The following is an 18,860-nucleotide window of genomic DNA, read 5'->3' on the forward strand; positions in this document are numbered from 1 at the left end:
AGAGCCCCATTTGTAATGGAGACCCTGTTTTACAGCCATTACACTTAGCTACTTTAATAAGACTTCACAGCATAAGTGATACAATATCTTGTATGCGGATAGAACTCTAGTGCTACCCTTTCACGTACTATTTGAAGTTCGACAAGAAATTGAGTCTGGTAACAGTTGATGCATAAGAAGGCATGAAACAACAAGCTCGCAAAATAATAGTAAAATATAAAGGAATTACAGCCCTAAGTGGCAATAACCTTTATATCGCGAAATTATAGATATTTCGCTATACGTAAGTATGAAAAGTAGTGTTCAGAAGTATTTTCATAATTTTCAGAACTTGGCACTGAATTTCATAGTGATCTATAGAGTTGAGTTGATTTTGAGTTTAACGTCCCTTTCAGCAGCAAGGCTATATGAGACGGGATCTACTGATTAACGTGGAATCCAAACCACATGAGCTTCCGCCGGGAATCGAACCTGGGTCTCCCACGCCAAAGGTGCTTACGCTAACCGCTTAGTCATGGAGTAGCTCATATAGTGATCTATAGAGTAGGGATGGCCATTTCCGGAAAAAGAGTTTTCCGGTTTCCGGAAATCACGTTTTCCGTTTTTCCGGAAAATTCTCCGTCTTCCGTTTTCCGGAAAATTTTCCGTCTTCCGTTTTCCGGAAAATTTTCCGTCTTCCGATTTTCCGGAAAATTTTCCGTTTCCAATTTTCCGGAAAATTTTCCGTCTTCCATTTTCCCAGAAGATTTTCCGTCTTTCCTTTCTAATTTTCCAGTTTCCGGAAGAATTATATTCCGTTTTCCCTGAAAATGTGATCATCCCTAGTCTGTAGGAAGTTTGACCTTTTTAAGAGTTCTAGTATATTTTGTATACCATGGCGTACTACCGTCTCTGACCGCTTATTTAGGTTCTATAACAGGTATTCAAGTCGGGATTTTTTTATTTTTCAAGTCAAGGATGGACCAAAGAACACCGCAGATACGTTTTGGAACCGGATGGTCAACTTTGCGACGCCAAGTGGTACAAAGGGACGTGACTTTTTTTCTTAAGGCAAATTTCAAAACTTTTTCACGCCTTTAGTTTTCAAGATATTAGATTGAAACTTTGCATAAGGATTGTGTTTACCTTTGGGTATTTATCAATTTTTTAGATCCCTACGTGAAACTGGGGCCGAGCCCGATGGGCGCAAGTGTTATGAAGGGGTGATTTTTTTTTAGAAAAATCCTTTTTTCCCGATTTTTCCGGTTAAGCTTTATGATACGGACACGTGGTACCGTTGGTAAGTATACTCTATCGTGAGAAAAACGAGGTATGAACCATGATCCTACGATAAATAGTAAGGAAGCAGTAGCTGTTTGAGTGAAAGTCTAAAATTTACCGTACGTCAGAAAGTGGAAATTCTTAAAGGGTTAAACTTCTTGCAATCTGACGCTTTTGTTACATTTCTATCTGATAATTCATTGTTAAGAGCTCTTCTTTGTTCTATCAATCTCTCAAGCATTCCATGTATGCTATTCCACCGAGTTTAACTTGCTGTATAAGGAAATGTACTGCCAATCCTAATAACCTTTACTGTTTTTCCAGTTCTGACGTTGCCAACGTACTATGTTTAAGGTGGGAAACAATCCGACTAGCAACACTTAACACTTTCTCGATTTTTTTCTAGTGCAAGGCCTTTATTTATAGAGAGTTGTAGGGTCTGAGCAAACCAACATATACTTGAATACGGAAGTTCTCGTACCGCACTTTTGATAATATTAGCATTGTCATTGACAATTGCATGTGTTTTATCTGAAATGTTCCACTACTCTGCAACATGTGCTAAGTGCTGAGTTATGTTTACCCTTGTGTGCCTAACTCTATTTCAATTATTTGAAGGACTGCACTTATTGAACTTAGATGGAAGCATATAGTGGGCTGTGATTGTAATATAACTTTCCGTAGCCTGCGAAGTCCAGTATCTGTTGTCAAATCAATCGATTCCGCAGCCACACTTCTCCTTAGAAAACAAGGCATTAATACGGCGAGTCACAGTTTGCCTGGATGGTGAGTGGTAACTTGGTTTTACTTCATTCATAAATTCAAGAAACCGAATTGCTTCAACGAAAGGCAAAGGAAGAAGATCCTTTGGTACCATATTACTTATTTTACTATCAAGCACCTCTGCTCTTGCGGAAGAACAAGGTTTAGGGTCTCTGAGATAAGACAGAATTCTTTTCTGTTTCTTACATACTATATGTTCCCTTATTTGTAAAACATTTTTTCTGGGATCTTTCTGTTACTTTAGATGCATTTGAGCGTACGCCAGGTGAAGCGATAATCTGAGATATAGAGGTAGCAACACCTAGATTATCATCTACGTTTCTGAAATAATAATAATAATAATAATAATAATAATAATAATAATAACAGTAGCGTAGCGTGATATTCCGAAAGGGGGATGCCAAAGTTAGTCATTTGTGCGATATAATACTACTGCAAGCAGCAATACATAGCTATTCCGAATAGAAATATAGGGTTATACAAAATTTAGGAGGAAGCCCCCCTAATTGGAGGTCTAGTGGGGCATAGAGAAGCGAATGCGTTACGTTAGAATTTAAAAACCAATTGTCTCAGCTCCTTCTTGCTACTACCGTTGTGACGAGAAAAATAGGCCCCACTTTTGTATGAACATTGTTTCCAGCATAGTTCCCTTCATTTCTTTCTCGTGGGCGGCTTTTTTCTCCACATACCACACGTCAATCTCGTTCTTAAAAAAAAAATCGCCCCTATAAATTTGTCATCTTGGGTCCGGAACTCAGACGCCCGTTCGTGAATATGGGCCTGATTGTATATATCATTTGAAGATGTAAATACAAAGCACTTAAACCAACTCTGGGGGCCTGTTTCTGTATCCAGATACTGAAGTCAAGGGCGCAAATCTGTCTTCAACTTTCGTGGGATGGGTAAGATTGTTCCCATAATCCTTTCCTTTTTTTAACGATGTTCAAAATATTTATGAAGTTGAAAAAAATGCTGTGGAGGATTAGGGGAGCAGAGTTGTCTATAACATCGGCAGGAGGGTACATTTTAAGGCTTATTGTGGGGGAAGGGGAGAAGAGACTCATATTATAGTAGATGAATCAGATTTCTGAGGTAAACCTGTTGTACTCGTATATTATATACCAAATGATGTAGATGAAATAGTGGTACATATCATTATTACAACTCAGTGCCGTGAGCACATTCTGAAATTTGAATATATGCATAATAATAATTGACATGTTTCTACTTACGCATCCACAATGATCCACATTAAAATTTTAGGACATTTGTTTTATAACAATACAAATAAGGACTTCCCCAAAACTATGAAAGAAAATCAATCAGGCCTATATTTGGCGCAACAATACTCTTATCTGAGCAAAATTATGATTACCACAATAGCATTATAGGAATTGTTACAGGAATTAAACAAATAGTTGAAAATAGACTACTAATAATTAATGACAATGAAATATTAAAGAATACGATTCTTTTTTAAAAATGAAACAAGTCAAAGGACATCAGTTTCGTTTGTGGCAGTCGGATAGAAATCATCATCACAATCTCAAATCGGATTATTGGGGGGGGGGGGACAAAATTGTAGGGAACATGTTCCCCTTATGTCCCCGAGATTTGTGCCAGTGACTGAAGGGCCCTGGCACAATCTTTGCGAGTGACGGGGAGTGGTGGCTCTCTTGTCCTACCAGATCGGTGATCGTAATTCTACAGAATGCTTTATATTTATGCCTGTGTCTTTGAGCTCCTTTACGATGAAGATTACAATTACGATGCATTTAGTTGTGATTAAGGCATAACTATTTTAATACTATTATTTACATAACCAGCATGCTTCGAAAATGCGTTGAACTAACCATTTCCATTTTGTTCTATTTCCTTTATATTAGGACTCGTACGTTCTGTTCAGAAACTATAGCTTAGTTCAAAATATATACAGTTGGAAATACTTGAATATGCCAGCGTATATCTAAAGCAAATGTGGGTTGCAAGGGATGAGGAGGAGTGAGAAGGGAAGTATTGCGCATGCGCATTCAACAGAAAGCAGACGATATTCCCGATGCTTTCAGTAGGCCTGGAAGCCTGAGGAAAATAGCATACGGCAGGAGAAAAGACAGAAAATGTGCATCTGAGCGACGCGCATGCGTAGGTTCCTCTTGTCAAAGTAAGTCGAGAGAGCGCGCCAGAAGATTGCAGTGGAAATAATTGTGATAATTACAAGCAAACAATTTATATATAATGAAATACGTACTTTTTCTTATTAACAGGGGATGCCGGGCATACCGGCGTTCTCTTACGCTACGCCGCTGAATAATAATAATAATAATAATAATAATAATAATAATAATAATAATAATAATAATAATAATAATAATAATAATAATAATAAAAAGAAGAAATACTTTGATTGCATTAGGAGTTTACAATTTAGTAACAAAACATGAATGTAGAATAATAAGTAGAGCAACCCACATTATGCTTTATTTTTGTTTAATTATGCTTTATTTTTTTTCAAATTATGCTTTATTATGCTTTATTATTAATTTCAATCATTGTTTTACATTAATCGTGTATAACGTATAATATTTACTATAGGCCTACATTAAATATTCTGAATATCTTGATCTATTTATTAATATTTTATGCAACCAGTTTCTTTCATATTTAATGAACTTTCTACCTAATGCACTGTAAAGAGATGCTTTACTCGAGTCAGTTTTTTTTTAATCACTTGTGTGCGCCTTAGAGGTGCATATATACAGAAAGTGAAAGTAAAAGATGCCACCAAAAAGTACAGAAAGTGCTCAACTTCAGGAGGTAAACATAACAATATAGTGTGGAGTTCTTGTGTACTATTCATTGTTGGCGGAAGTTTTCTTCTTCTTGTCCTTTTTTCTTTTCTCCACGTCAAAAGATTAGACCAAAAAGTTTACAGAAATAAAAATAAGTTTTTCATTGTTGCATTGTTATGTTCTCAGTGATTTTGCATTGCAAATACTGTTTTTTAAAAAATATTAATAGAATATGTTAAACTTGTAGTTAAAGAAATTTTTTAAAGAATTGTGCTATATCTTTTAAATTATGCTTTATGCTTTATTTTCTAAAATTATGCTTTATTATGCTTTTAAAATTAATTTCTTCTGGACCCTTAGATAGCCACAACCATGTTCAAGGTACCAATCATAGGTGTAAATAGCTATTATGCTTTCCATGCTTTGTATGCTTTTGGGTTGCTCTAGTAATAAGTAAAACTTTCAAATGCATACAGAAACATAGATAATAAGTCAGCATTGAGAACTGAATTGATGTATCGATGACTAGGTGGAATCGTCCTTCAGTTTAAGAGAAATTAGCGGAAAAAGTTACGAAGAGAATTATGTGGAATAGATCATTATAAGAATAGTGCAATCATTTCAAGTAGTGCTACATACTATTGTATTTATAGTCAATAGTACCGGTATTTGGAATTCGTGATGCTTATAGTTGCAAGATGGTAATACTAGGGTAAAGTGTAAAATTGAATTACATAAGTAGAATTGAATTTATCTCAGGGTTAAAAGTCGGATGTAACTGAGTAATAAACTTACAGAAAAAGAAAACAGTTGGACAGTAGGGCGCTCGAATCGAACATCGGTCTTCTGAATGTTAATCCGATGTTCTAACGCCTGAGCTCAGTTGGAATACGTAGTGTACTCCCGCCCATGAAATAATACAAGACTACTGCGTATGGATTCTATAGAATCTAGGGCGCCGATTTCTCTATCTTTGGGGATCCATTCAGATGCAGAAGGTATATGTGAAGGTTTTAAGACAAACTGAATTCAAATTGTGCAAAATATTGTATATTTATAAATACAATGCGGGTCCACATGAACTTTGAGGGGGCTGCCCCCGGCCCCCCAGGATCTGTGACCTTGACAGATCACCGTGGTCATGATAATCAATGAAGAAATGGTTGGAATATAAACATACCAGTTGTACTAACACACTGCCAGCTCTCTTTACTGCCAGGGTTCTGCCCTCAGGTACACGCATAATCGGGGATTCCCCGAAACACACGCATGATCGGAATTTCCTGGCGCAAACGAATGATCCGCAAGCCCTCACGTAAACAAAAAAGTACATAATTAAGCAAGTGTACAAATAGATGTAGCAGAAAGGATTGTTTCGTCGCTGATTTACTCGACCTTTCCTCTCCTATCCACTGTTAAGTTTGAGTTGTGTTTCTATAGCACTAGATGGAGAAGAGCATTGCCTCATTTACTTGTTTTCATGTAGCATTTTTCGTTATTTTTCTTAATGTAAGACGACCAATGTCATTATTCCAAGTGAACATTTTCATTTTCCAGAAAATATTTCGTCTTCCGTTTTTCCGGAAAATTTTCATCTTCCGTTTTCCGGGAAATTTTCATTTTCCGTTTTCCGGAAAATTTGCATCTTCCGTTTTCCGGAAAATTTTCCGCCTTCCGCTTTTCCGGAAAATTTCCCGTTTTCAATTTTCCGGCTTCCGGAAAAAATATTTTCCGTTTTCCGTTTTTCCGGAAAATGTGGCCATCCCTACTATACAGTGCAATAATGGATCACTAAAGGCAGGGGCTGATCCAGGGGGATCGCCCCCCCCAGAATTGAATATTTTTTAAAAATAAAACCTAGCCTAAGAATTTTCACCTTTGTATTATAAACGTAAAATAAAACCTATTGACTTCGAACGACTGCCCCCCAAACATTCATAATGGATCCGCCCCTGACTAAAGGAAAGTATATGAGCACGAATCATAGTAATTTCATCCATTCGTTCTAGGCATATGAGTGGTTCGTTTGTATATATTAACAGTATTTTATATGCAGCAGGCTGAATGCATTAGATTATCGGCACTAGTTACTACATAGCAAGGCAAAGTACCAACATCTTTTCACGTCGCAGTAAAAAGATGCTACCTACATTTATAGGTCTTATAATAATTGCAACAGTTAGGTTTTTCAACGATACTTTTATGATTTTCAGCCAGAGACGTATCTAACCAGGCGCCGGAGTGGTCCAATCCCCCAGTTTTTTGAATGACAAAAATAATTGAAGCCATTACTTACATACTTTTGGAAGTTTATAGTAAACTCACGATATATCTATCATAATCTGGGTTTTAGTTGCCTCTCCTCCAGTTTTAACCTTCTAGATTCGCCTCTGCTTCCAGCGTATTTATGTCTATTACACCTTGTGTAATCTTCGAGAATTGCTTGCATTCCATTTTGAGTTACTCTAGTAACCTGACCTGGAAAAAGCTCACACGATTAGTTGAGCTTCAGGCAGTAATTACCAACCCTGGATGATATTCAGACTGTATTTACTTACATCGGATCCCTGGGAACATTTCAAACTTTACCCAACTGAATACAAGCAACTTGAAATGAGAAATGATGCGGCCTCCATATATTGTAGAAGCATGGCGTGGAGCGTTGATCATAGTTAGTGCAAAAAAGAAAACAGAGAAGATCGGCAAGAGGCTTTATTGGGACCAAATTAAACTATCGTTAATTTATAAATTTTAGTTTTTCTGTAATGTCTTCAAAACAGTAAATTAAGTTAACGAAATATATTATAGCAAAACGTATTTAGATATGCATTAGATCCATAAATTACCATATAGCATATATTCAAAAAAAAAAAAAAAAGGCGAAATATTGTCGCTCAAAAAGAAAGCTAGAAATACAAAGAGCTCTATTATCTCCAATAGCTTAGGGCCCCATCTAACCTAAATCCGGCACTGGTCACCTTCATTATTCTACTTCTGTTGGGGTGGGCGGATGGGTGGGAGAGGACATCCATCGGGTGGCGGTCGCCCACCCCAGCCCACCCTTAACGCCGTCCCTGATTGGGAGCCGTGGAGTTGAAAAAAATATGAGTAGTATTAGTAATTTTTAAAACGTTTATGGGGCCGTTTGATCGCGGGGCACTAGGGCGAAAGCTCCAGTAGCTCCGCTCTTATTACGGGCCTGGCGTTTGGGCCGGTAAAAGGGCTATAAGGCCTGCAAAGCCAGTGTTGTTCTATTTATATAGTATTCATAAATTTTAGGTGGCTTTAAACGTGTACGGAAATAAAAATCTCAATAACAATAGGCAATTTACGGTAGTATAAATAATGGTTCAAACCTCCGGAAGCAAGACAAACATGGTATCATGATTCATTGCTAATTAAAATATAGTGTTTTAATAGCTTCTGTTTTGTGTAATATAAGGATATAGATACTTAAAACTTAACAGATGTATGAAATTAAACTATTAACTATTCCCAAATTTTTTCCAGATCAAGAAACTTCTACAGGAAGAGAAGGACCTGAACTGTTCCACGAGATTTATTTTTATTTTTTCCACTTACCTGTCCCCTCTGCAGCTGTTTAGACGTGCTCTCCAACTGGAGCCAATAATTAACTTACATATAGATATAATTTTTCGTAATAATGACAACGAATAGTGTATCATGTGTTTATTATTGTTTATCTAAAACCTGTTTAACTGAAAAACGCAACACGAAAAATACACAAAAGTAATCATGCGATAGAGAACAGTCGTATAATAGTCAGCGTAACACCAACGCCACCTGACAATAGCAAGAAGAATGAAATCCGGATTTCGAATTTTGGCATTTCACTATCCGAAATCCGGATTTCGAATGTTGACATTTCATTATCCAAAATCCGGATTCAGTTTTCAGTTAAAATCCGAAATCCGGATTTCGGATATCCGAAAATTTTTGACAGCACTTCATTGAGCTCTAAAGGGGCGATATAATCCACCTGAGCGAAGCGAGTGAGAATCACGACCACGGTCATAATAAAGGCGTACTGAGTGATGTATGATACACGTACTCCCCCCTCTCCTAAAGAAATTCTAAACGGCGAATCCAATGTGGCGGAGAAACTTCCTTTAAGAATATTCAAATACTCTTAAAACTAACTTTCTTTACATTTTTCGGGTTTCTAAGAAACAATTATGATGACAAAAGATTAAATTTCAAAATTGCGGATCCAATATGGCGGACTAAATTTCTTTACAATTTTCCAGTTGAGCTGATCTTTTTCTTTATAGTTTTGCGATTATTCATAACGGTTGTGGAGTCAAAAGTCCTAAACTGAAAATGGGGGATGGATCCAATATGGCGGACAAATTTCTTAAACAAATGGAGGATCTAATATGGCGTACAAAAATCAACAGACAACGCCGGGTGATTCAGCTAGTAGGAAACAAATAAATAAATAAATATTGTCACAGAATTTCATGATTTGTGATCATGTTATTTTTAGCTGTGAAATAGATGAGTACTTTATGACGTCATAATAAAAGGATCTTATGTATTTCTTCGCTGAACATCTCATATGTAATTTACTATTCTGTGACATGGTATATTTATTTTCTATGATCTAGTCTCCTACGTTCTCGAAATCATATTGAGTTTTGCCGGATACTTATTTTGAAAAATGTAAAATGACGGGAAATTTAGATAGGCGGACTTCTAACACACGGTTCCTACCAATGCAATACGCGGTTCCCACTAGAGTTAAACACACGAATTTTGCTCAAGTTTAACAAAGTTCCCATAAAAGAGTAACACATGGTTCCTTCTAATGTTTAACACACGGTTACCGCTAAAGTATGTTTTGTGCTCGTATGTGTGTATTTCTTTTTTGACATTTTTGTCGTTTTTGTGTGTATATCGAGGTTCCCTATTGTGAGGGCCTTGTACCGGCAGTTCCCCACTTCGTCGGATTATACCCATTGTTTATTTTTAAAGATAGAGCAAATTGAAATATGTATTTGTAATCAGCGTGATGAGACCAACACGAAAATAGGCGAATTTTTATCCTAGGACCATTATTTCTATGGGCACCCACAACGTTGTGTTTTGAACGATGGCCCCACAAACCACAAAATACAAACAGGTGTGTGTGTGTGTGTGTGTGTGTGTGATGTGTGTGTGTGTGTGTAAGATTAAGTACCTTCATTCCCATATTACACCACGTATCTTGAAACACGTTATCTTCAGGTGGTGCGTTATGTTATAAATAATTAGCGACAAAATATAGTACCAGTCGACGTTGTACCCAATCTTTTAAACACAGACCATAGACAGATCTCCTTTCAGCACGAATATTTGGCAGCGGAAAACTCCTTGCGGCGACGAAATCAGTGGCGAAGAAGAGGGGGGGGGACATTAAGAAACTTGAGTGAATGGGGTGCAGAAAGGATAAGTGTGGAATTCGATAGAGAGAGAGAGAGAGAGACCGTGAGTTAAGGTAGAAATAGTGCTACAGATAGCTAGGAAATGGTGCATAGTTGGAACTACTTGTAGCATTCATGTATGTTAAGAGCAGAATCACGGCTGTAACTGGATCTTCAAAGGAGCGAACATAAACATGCCATTCCACGATATGTGGTGACTTATGTTTTCTAACTCTAATGTTCTTTTTAATCACTTGAAGGTTTTTTAAAGAAGAAATCCTGACTTCAAGACAGAGAAAAAGAGAAATGGAATGGCAATAAATTTGCTGTCGTAAACGTAGTTGTAAGTTTGTGTCATCAGTGTTTCTACATATGTGTGTATACGGGGTACATATGTATGTAGAAATAGCTTCGAAACAGTTTCGTTTGTACTAATCTTACAGTTTCGTTTGTATAGAGAAAGACGTTGTGGTTTGGTATGTACGAGGGACATCTAAAAATTTCAGGTGGAATGGTATCGGAAAACAAATAACACAGAAAATACAAACAAATCGGATTTTTTTTTTTTTTTTAACTATCATCATCCACCATAACACACTTTTAGTAACGCTCATATAGTTAATGGAAATTGTCACCAAACACATTTTCAGGAATCAATCGCAGAACCGCTGTCACACCTTTCTTTGATGGCCGACACTTTCTCGAGTCGTGTGACTTTCATGGCCCTCTAAATGAAGAGAAACGGAATGAAATTTGCTAGACGCTATATCAGGTGAATGCGGTGCATAGTGGAGAATAAATATGGTGTACTGAGTCAACAATTTGTGCAAGCGCGGTTGTTGCAGCAGCAGCATCCACTGTCCAATCTTCTGAAACTAGTCGAACACGGCGGATCTATTCAAAATTTAATCAGGAACGAAATCCTTATTGGCATGGTTGTCAAAAAAACGTGATCGTTGACCTTGAATTTTCGCAAGTATCTACTTTTGAATCGTGGAGAAGACGATGAACGACATTCCAAACTGCAATTGTAAGAGCGAAACCATACAAAGTTTAACAAATCAGTGGGGTACCGTGGCTGGCCAACGTCTGGGGCACACCCTCGCGTTCTATTGGGTGCTAAATTGATAGATCTAGTTCAAGCTTCACGACTCACTGCGATTACTACAGTCTTTAAGAAAAATCAGTTAAAATCATCTTATCATTAAAATTCCGTTAACTTTAATGATAAGAAAACATTTTAAAAAAATCACCATACAAATCAATTGGCTGAAAATCAAAGATTGTTTGAGCAGACATGTACGCAGGAATTTACTTCGAGTAGGGCTCAGATAGTTTAGGCAGGTCAAAATTTAACATGAGGATTTTTTTTTTGTTGTTGTTGTTTGTTTTTAATTGTAAATCACCTCTAAAATTATACTAAATTCACAGAGAAGTTGGGATTTCGGGTGAATGGTCCGTACCTTCAGGGTATGTTCTTTTTGTATAACAGTGGCTTTTAACCTAACTCTTATCACGACCCCCATTTTATCACATCCTCTTGCCAGCAACCCGCTTATAATGTCTGGTTTGTAGGCTTAATAATAATCTTGTGTGATATTTTTAATATATCTACCTATTGCGGAGATCTCACGATATCCATCAATTTCTATAACAGTGTAATCCATTTCTTGTATTTAATGGATACAGTAATTTCCCTAAAATTGAATGGATTAAAACCAAATTTGGTCACTTCACTCATATTATAAATTTCGAATTCTATCCGTCATACTGTTTCAAAATGGATGCCGTTTGAAAATTTTAAAACTTCATAACTTCCTTAATTTTGGTTTATATGATTTAAAAAAATAAAGTGATTTCTAATTCTGGTTAAAAAAAACTTTTACAGTTGTTTAAAAAGTTGTGAAAGTAGTTTTTCTTCCATGGTAAGCATTAAAGCAAAGACAAAAAAAATCACTTATCATTTGAAAATGACTTGATAATGTGCGTCACGAACATTGAACCGGAAGTTGCCACACACCGTGCTCAGGTATCTCATTAGCTTTCAATTTTAATTATATATCAATGTACAGGTTTTATAACATTTGTATTTTTCTGGTATTTCAATATGCAGTTCTCATTAATTTCATATCGTACCTCTTTTATTTAAATTGATTTTTAAACAACTCTGTGCCTGTTGAAAATGTTTAGTAGACCTATTTTTTTGTTGTTCTTAACAGTATGCATAAAAATAAAAACATGCCTATCACAACAAAATTCAAAATAATACATTAAAATATCTTCCAGTATTCAATTCTAATTACGTATATTTCTCTCTTCCGCTTATCTTTGCGACCCACTGGTTGAGAAACCCTGGTGTGTAAGTATTCAACACAGCTTACAAATGAAATGGATCCCTCTCAAATCTACGAACACTCCACAACAGACAAAAGAATAAAGACCATAGTGACATCTTTCGGCAAGAAAGTAAACTCAGTGTTTAGAAAGAAAAACTAAAGCAAAGACTTAACAGATAGATTATTTTGTAGAGAGTAATCATTTATCGTTTCGTTTCTGTTTTGCTTTCCTTTTTTTTTTAACTAAGAATGCTTCTTTCCTGTTTCAGTTAGGTGAAAATAATAAGACAAAAGGAAAATCCAAATGACAAATAAAAAAAAAGAAAAAGAAGTAGAAAAATATACATTGACTTCTCAATTACAGTGAAGGATAAGCAATCAACTTGGGCTTCTTGCCAAAAACTTGTGTGTGTGTGTGTGTGTGTGTGTATGTGTGTGTGTGTGTGTGTGTGTAAATTTTGTTTTTAAATTTAAAGTCAGCAATATTTCATTTAAAATTAGACTTAATGATCTTGATTACAGAACATAGTTTCTTTAGTAACAGAAGTTCAAAAGATGTACCAAGGGGCAGGTTGCAAAAAAAAAAAAAAAAAAAAAAAGTCACTTTGTACAAAATAGTAATAAGAAATTTAAACAAGAAAATAAATAAACAAGGATTCTTATTTGTATTGCGTCCACCATTTTGTTTTACGTTTTTTTTTTCCTTTTTTTCTTTAACTTGGAAAACTGAAGTGTAACTTAAGTCTATGTTACATGCAGTAGCGGTTTGTGAAACGTCAATCTAATGGATTACACTGAACAAAAGATCAAAGTGTTTTGGTTGACGCAAAGGAGTCTGGGAGATTTACTTAACAGAACAAGCATCAGATTCCATTGTATTTTATTTTTATTTTAATTTATTGATTTGTTTACTTTCTAATCATAGTTTCTCTTTAGTTTGTCTAATCACTGTAGTTAGAGAAAAGGAATTCCAATGTGGTTAAGTGTCTTTATCCCGGCGAAATTAAAATACCGCTAATTTTACAGTAATTATGTGATATCTTCAAATAGATAAAAGATAATCGAAATGTGGAACAAGAGCGCCCTAGACAATATTATTTTACATGAGATACCGTTATCACGACTCACTTATCTGCTTTCGATTTCGAGCCATTTTGAAAATCGGCATTTATTTTTGCGTTTTCTAAACAGTTGAAAACGGAAAGCCACTAGGTGACTTGTGATAACGGTACCTCACGCCAAATAATATTGTCTAGGGCGCTCTTGTTTCATATTTCAATTATCTTTTATCTATTTGAAGATGTCACATAATTACTGTAAAATTAGCGGTATTTTAATTTCGCCGGGATGAAGACTCTTAAATCCAGGGTTAAAAGTGCGGAGGAACGCGAGGGAACGCCATCCCCTTACCTCCAAAAAATATGTACGACGTACCCCGCCAGTTCTTAAAATAATTACAATGCGCAAATAAATAGAAAGGGGGACGACAGGACTTCATGCCGCTACTTACCGTCCCCCTACTTTTTCAGATCCACTTTTACCCCTGGTTACATCAACACCAAAGATACAAGAATACACGAATATAAAAATACTATTTATTTATTTTAATTTAACATCATACGTTTATGTACCAAGCTATGAGATGTTATAAGTATGATGTATATGTTATGGATATTTATGCAGTATTTCTCTCTTACAAAATTAGGTTTATTGTCTAAACCTAATGACACACAAATATTTCCACATATAATAAAGATCATACAGGGTGATCACAAAGTTCCGTTACCCCGTATTGCGTGTCTATATATTTATAGATGGTCGTATTGTATTAATGTTGGATCATGGCAGAGGACAACTTTGAGGTACTGTGACTATTCTGTACTATTTGTTCTGTGTGTACACCGTTTTCATAACAGGGTATGATTCTCCTCCATGTATGATGTGAAATTCTCCTCAACATTTGCTGGCGTGATGGCAGAAAATGCTCGTCGAACAGTATCCTTAAGTTCATCAACTGTCTCGTGACGTATGGCAGCATCCTTTTGTTTAATGAACCCCCATAATGCATTGTTGCAAGGACAGATCAGTACTTCGGAGTGGCCACTCCAAAGGTGCAGGCAAATGGACAGAACCACGTTCAATTCATTTATCATTCATTCTCTAACGGCTATAGCATAATGGGCTGGTGCTTCATCCTGCTGGAACCATAAACGGCCGTTCAGTTCCCGATCTTTTATGCAACCATGTGCAAATAACTTTTTCTCCCATTGTAAAATTGTTGCTTTTGGAGGGGAAAGTTTCCCATAGTGAAATCATGCTGAATATCTCTTATTGGTTTTCCTGTATGGGGTTGTTCGTGAGCCCACGTGCTCATTAAGACCCGTTCTTCTACGATGTGTGGACTCACCAGCTACGATATAGATGTATATCAGCACCTGCAACAATTAGAAACACCAATTCATTAATTCATTAATATCTATGTCACACATAAGGGGTAACGGGATTTAGTGCTCACTCTGCATATTAACAGTCAGCAAACGATATTGTTAAACCTATTACGAAATTGTAGATATTCGTCATATAATATAACTTCAGAAGCTAATATACATAAAAAACCAATATATAAATACAGATAGAATAAACAAGTGCTTCTTATAAAACAACCATATACATATACAAAACTGCAGAAATCACTAACAACTTGTTATCATTACGACTAACTTAGACACAGTAAATATTTAGAAAACATTCAAGACCACATCATAAATAATAACTTTTTGTCCCAAAATGAAAGAAATGGGAGGAAACCGGAGAACCCACACACAGGTGTTTGTCCCACAAAACCCACACAGGTATTTGTTCACCACAAAGCCCACTTGCCAGTTTAAAGGCTCTTCTATGCTTACCTATACTTTTTTTTTTCAATTTTAGTGAATATTTTTTTTAAAATGAAGAATGTCAAAATTGTAGAAAGTGAATCAGTTAATATCTACAAAATATTAATTAATAAGCTATTAACTATTTTCAAACCTCCTATTATTAACTAGAAACTACTGATTTCTGACGTCACACTTATCTGGTTATTGGCTTTTAGTACTTCATTCTAGCAGTGATGCTAGGTAAGACACGGAAACCGAGACGGTAGGGAAGTTTAAGGTGAAATCCGATCCACTGTAATTGCGTTTAATGTTCTCGTAACAGCAATTGAACTCGGGACCCTGTGGAGGGCCGCGCTGGGTTAGTGGTAGAGCGTTTACCTCTTATGCATGGAGTCCCTGGTTCGATCTCAGCTCGCGCCAAGTGAACTTTGTGGTGGACAAACATCGTGTGTGTCGGTTTTCTCGAGTTCCCCCGTTTTCTCCCACTTTCTTCATTTCATTATATCATTCATTTCTCATCATTACCGTCTCCTTTAGCCTAGCCTGCATAGCCCTGGGACGTAAAACTCAAAGATTTCATTTCATTTTTTCGTGACCCTATGCACCACATGTAAGTTCTCTAGCCACTAAAACGATGCTCAAAGGACCATGGTTACCACCGATAGGTCTCTAGTCACTAGACCGATGCGCAAGGGACTTTTTCTCCACCGAAAGGCGCGCTAGACACTAGACCGATACGCAAGGGAACTTGTGCACCACCGATAGGTCTTTAGCCACTATGCCGATGCGCAAGGAACTCTGTGCACCACCGATAGGTGCACTAGACACTAGACCGTTGCGCAAGGACCTTGTGCACTATCAGTAGGTACGGTAGCCACTAGAGCGAAGCGCAAGGGAATTTGTGCACCACTGATAGATGCTCTAGTCACTAGACCGGTGCGCAAGGGGTGTTATGCACCGCCGGTCGGTATGCTAGCCATTAGATTGATGCGGAAGGGACTCTGTGCACCACCGGTAGGTGCCAAGCCACTAGACCGATGCGCAAGGAACCTTGTGCACTACCGGAGCTCCTCTGTGGCTAAGCGGTTAGCGTACGCGCCTTTGGCGTGGGAGATCCGGGTTCGATTCCCGGCGGGAGCTCATGTGGTTCGGATTCCACGTTAATCAGTAGGTCCACGTCTCATATAGCCTCGCTGCTGAAAGGGACGCTAAACTAAAATCAACTCAACTCAACTTGTGCACTACCGGTATGTATTCTAGTCACTAGACTGATGCGGAAGAGACTCTGTGCACAACCGGTAGGCGCTCTAGCCACTAGACTGCTGCACAACGGACCCTGTGCACCACCGATAGGTGTACTAGACACTAGACCGCTGCGCAAGGGACATGGTGCACCACCGGTAGGTACTCTAGCCACTCGACCGATGTGGAAGGAACTCTGTGTACCACCGATAGGACTCTAGCCACTACACCGATGCGGACGGGACCTTCTGTACCACCTTTAGGTATGCTAGCCACTACACCGATGCGGAAGGGATCTTGTGCACCACCGGTAGGTACGCTAGCCACTAGGCCGATGCGCAAGGGACCTTGTGCACTATTGGTAGGTACGCTAGCCACTAAACCAATGCTCAAATCAAAATAGTGGAGCCCATTCGACGTCCAAGGCAAGTTATATATATATATATATATATATATATATATATATATATATATATATATATATATGGGCATGCAATAAACATACTGAATACTATATATATTAGGGTTAGTAGATCCTGTCTGGCTCACTTTCATACTGTGATACTCAAGTTCAGTAGCTGATCCGATACTGTAAAAATGGCACTTCTGCAATCGACAGATATAACACTAAGGAACGGCACTACAATTGTAATTTCAGTTACGATCCCTTTTTACCCCTCATCCATTTCTGTTACGACTGGTGACATTTTTTTGGCTCATCTTTTTTATATACCTTTTAGTAGCATAGCTCATTTCATATTTTCTTCATTTTTGTGGTAGAGCTACGGAAACCCTTAGTGGGTACAACACTGAAGTGAAATCATTCCCATGGGATTTTTAATACATATAGTCAGAAATACACGTACATATATATGCATGTAGTCAGCATATACATATACAAGAAAAGAAAAATGAATGTAAAGTAATATATAGAAGAGGACTAGCAAGCACGCGTTAAAATTACCAGGGATGTCTCCTCAGTATTAAGTCGTCCTCCTCCCTCCCCTCTGTAGTGCCTCTGGCTTCTCTGCTGGTTTTGTATATGTACCAGAGTATGTGTATTTGTTTGTGTATATACACCCTTGTTTTCTCGTATCCAATTATTATTCATAAAGCCTCGTGATCTTGCGAGTAGCCTAAATTAATATACGACCATTGGACTTTTGCTGCTGGTAAGTCGTGTTTATTGCCTCATCCCTTACAATACATAGTTTCTAGTTTTAACACACCGACTTCGTTAGCTTCCCTGGTACACTCTCCCATTTTTTTTTATATTCTCCTCAACTCTGAAAATTTTCAACCGTCTTCTACTACCACGAGAAATATACACATATAAAAGTATATATATATATGTTTTTTTTTTTCAATAGCACAACCTTTTCCGACTTCCATACCCCACTTGTCTTTCCTCTCCACCTACCTCAGATATATACACTTCTGCTACATCGTCCTTGCTAAAACAATGTATACATGTATAATGGGTTACTACTGTGCACCCGCATACCACTTACTTGCTTTTTCTCGGCACCCGTCCACCTCGTTCTAACCCCCTCCCCCGTCAAATAAAAGGAGAGAATTTTGTGTCTGCATGCGAGAAGCCATGTACCAAATTTATCCCAAAGGTTTTATAAGATAAAATGTATTTTTAAGCCCCTAGCTGCTTTCTCATATATATATATATGTATATGTTTTCCCTACTAACATACACACACACACACACACACACACATGTATTTATATCCTAGAATGTATGCAAGAATAGAGGCTTGTAACTCTTAATTCATTTTTTTTAGATCTCCTCGTATTATTTTTGTTTCTCTGTCTTCTTCTCTTTCTTTATGCTTGTATTATCATTATTATTATTATAGGGACAAACATAACATTCCGTTTCTTTTTCTCATATATGTGGTATATACTTTTCTCTCTCATGTAAGTTTCTTTTTTTCATTATAGATGTCTCTGAGATCACTTGCAATGTGTTATGGGTAAAAAGAGGAGGAGAAAGTACCCGTATTACTAGTAGTAGCAGTAGTATTAGTACTAAAAGCAAGCGTATGTGGTTAGAATACATAAGAACTGGGTTGTACTATGCACAAATACAGTAGAGCAAGGGAGCTGTGAAATAATAAAATGAACTAGAATCCGCAA

This window comes from Thermobia domestica, chromosome 7 (genome assembly GCF_964235325.1).
Source record: "Thermobia domestica chromosome 7, izTheDome1.hap1.1, whole genome shotgun sequence".
In the NCBI taxonomy this organism is placed as follows: Eukaryota; Metazoa; Arthropoda; class Insecta; order Zygentoma; family Lepismatidae; genus Thermobia; species Thermobia domestica.